General features: G+C 33.4%; 1 protein-coding gene across 1 annotated transcript in view; it reads right to left on the bottom strand.

Moving 5' to 3' along the window:
* TAX1BP1 (Tax1 (human T-cell leukemia virus type I) binding protein 1) overlaps nucleotides 1-2,849 on the bottom strand; it is a 56,628-nt gene that overhangs the window by 27,428 nt on the left and 26,351 nt on the right. The window lies entirely within an intron of this gene.

Below are 2,849 nucleotides of genomic sequence, written 5' to 3'. Positions count from 1 at the left end.
AAAAAAAAAAAAAAGAACAACTCCTGATGAAGAGCTAGTTACTATACTACATTCTCCTAGCTAGCACACATGGAAGGTCTCAAAAAACTCATGGAAGCTCATGAAACAATTGCAGGATTTATGTCTTGGATGTTGGAAGCTGAGACAGAGGATGATGACAACAATCAAACCACATTTCTTTGTCAGAAAACCAACAGATACACAATGGGAAGCCACTTCAAGTATTGCATTCATAATCTAATTACAGTAGTGCCCATACCATTCTAAGGCAGTGGACAGCTAAATGTCATCTCCACCACGGCAAAATGGCCATTTAAAGTTAGGTCATCCTAAATAACCCGGAAAAAACATTATTTTCAAAGTATTACTATTATCTTAAGGAAATAAATTAATTACACTAAAGCAGAACATATATAGTGAGATAATATGCCACTATTTCCTATATCAAAATGCAATAAAGCTCAGGTTTGTACCAACCATAACAGTGGCAAGACTCAAACTGTAAACAAGGTCAAGTCAGGCTGACCAGCATGCCTGACTACAACATGACTTACAGTATTTGTGCAGATTCTAAGGTACCAGTTTTCTTTCTGCACCACTTTGTGCTCTAGTATTTGTAAGATTAAAGCACTAGTTCACATTCGTTTTTAAATAAAGTTTAATTTTCCAAAACAACAAAACTGTACTCTTACATCAAGAGAAACACATCAGCCAGAGTTTATGGAGAACCCCTACTGGCCAGATTCCAACTAACTAACAATGTTTTAAGTACAATAAAATATAATGAGGACTGGTTTTACTCATTAATTGTCAAAATACACTGTTTGCAAGTGTAATTAAGCTCTGCATTTACAAGCAGCTAAACAGAAGTTTGGGCATTATGATTTTTTGGGGCGAGTAAGGGGTGTTGAATTATAAGGGGTGGCAAATGTAACTGATGACTCAATCGCCCCCTAAATACTATATCAGCACATAAGGCAGATTTTAATTTTTGTTACATACGCTGCAAAAAAAAAGGACTAATACATTACAACTATTTAAACTCTCAATGGCTTTATTATATGCCTTAAGATAATCAAGAATTTCAAGAGATCATGAAAGTACCATCTTTTTTTGAAAACAGCACTAAAGAAGACGACCCACAATTTTCATAAGGCCTTTATTTTTTAAGAGCTATCTATTTCCTGCAACCAAAAATATGTATACTTGGGGTAATGAAGACAGGATATTTTAATTAGAAGTCAGTATTCCAAGTAAAACTTGCTGTATAACCAGCAGCAATAACACACATAACAACTGCTTGTCCTTCCCTAGTGCAGTGGAGACTAATTGCTTGCCCCTGTTTCGAAAGTCTAGTACAGTAAAAAGTCTATTTCAATGCATATCTGTGTTTTCTCTAAACACTACTTCAGTATAACTGTAACTGTTGTAACCCAAGTGCCTTCAAAAGAATTTAATCTGATACATTATATATACAAACAGTACAAACAGTTCAAACAGGCTGCCAAAGGTAACATATATTAAAAGGAATTACTAGCTTGAAAAAAATTCACTCCACAAACAGCATTACAATTGATGCTGCTTTGCTAGTTATTCTAAAGGGACACGTTATTAAAATGTGAAAGTTCCATACTTAACAGATTCTCACCTAATAAACTTGTTTTGATACAACTAAAGCCTACAGTTTTGAAAGGAAAAAAGGTTTAATTTTTAGAGATGACTTGTTATTTTACAGAATTCTTAGCAATTCAATTTGGATGCTGCAATCCTAGTCCCATACACTCTACTTATATAGAGCCTGTAAAATTTAAAATGAGTGCTCTTAGACTATTTTATATGTATAAGTCAACCGTGTTTTAGGAGTCTAAAGGGAAAGAATAACACACACAAGTACATGTACAACCTCTGTTACAAGAAAGATAACTACTTTCTGTAATTATTGTTTACTAAATTTCTCTTTATTTATCTGGTCATCTACAAATACACCTTATTTCTATTAAGAAAGTAGAAGAAAAAAGCACAGAAAGAGCATGAATCATTTTAATGAACTGGTTAGAAACAACCAAACAATTCTAAGGTTATTTTCACTCTGGATTGTATTTTTAATCCAGAAAATGCAGCTCCCCCATCCCCTCTCCCTAGAGTTGCTAAAGCCTCATGGGTGGAGGGGGGAAGCAAACTGCACCACAATGGCCAGAATAAGCAGCCAAAAATTACTTAGGTCATTGCTGCAAAACAAAAGGTACTAAAACAAAAAATCCTATAAATAATAGGATTCTCACTAGTGAAACGAAATTAAAGAAAAAAATACAGTCGTCAAGACAATTTATTATTCCTAGAATCAAAATCTCAGTTTGAAAATTTTGATGTACATTCACATAAACAACGAGAAGAAAGATGGGGGCACCAAAATCTTTACTGCTATTTACTGCTATTCTAAAATGGCAAAACATTTAAGACTGATTATTTTTAAAATAATTTTATTGTAATCACATGAAACTGTCCTCCACCTGCAAAGAACTTCCATTATACATAATATGATTTGTTTACAGCGCATTACAAACAGTTTTTACATCAGAAAGTTCTAAATTACAGATCAGTTGCTTTAGGTTTCTCTGATCTAATTGCAAATACACTGATTGAAACCTCATGAAGCTATTATAAGCTCTAAATGATATGCAAACTCATGCCCATCCTCTTCCTCAAAACGTGTTTAAGAACACGTTAAAATTCAAAAATTTAAACTGCTGCTGCAAAATGACTAATAATCTTTCCTTTGAGAATGGAAGAGCCATAAAGTTTCTAGATATTCATTTTTATAACAGAAAATTATGGCAAAAATCTGTATG

The sequence above is a fragment of the Buceros rhinoceros genome, unplaced genomic scaffold (genome assembly GCF_000710305.1).
Source record: "Buceros rhinoceros silvestris isolate BGI_N320 unplaced genomic scaffold, ASM71030v1 scaffold5258, whole genome shotgun sequence".
NCBI classification, from domain to species: Eukaryota; Metazoa; Chordata; class Aves; order Bucerotiformes; family Bucerotidae; genus Buceros; species Buceros rhinoceros.
Note: the sequence above shows the minus strand (reverse complement) of the source record. Positions and strands in the feature narration are given on the sequence as shown.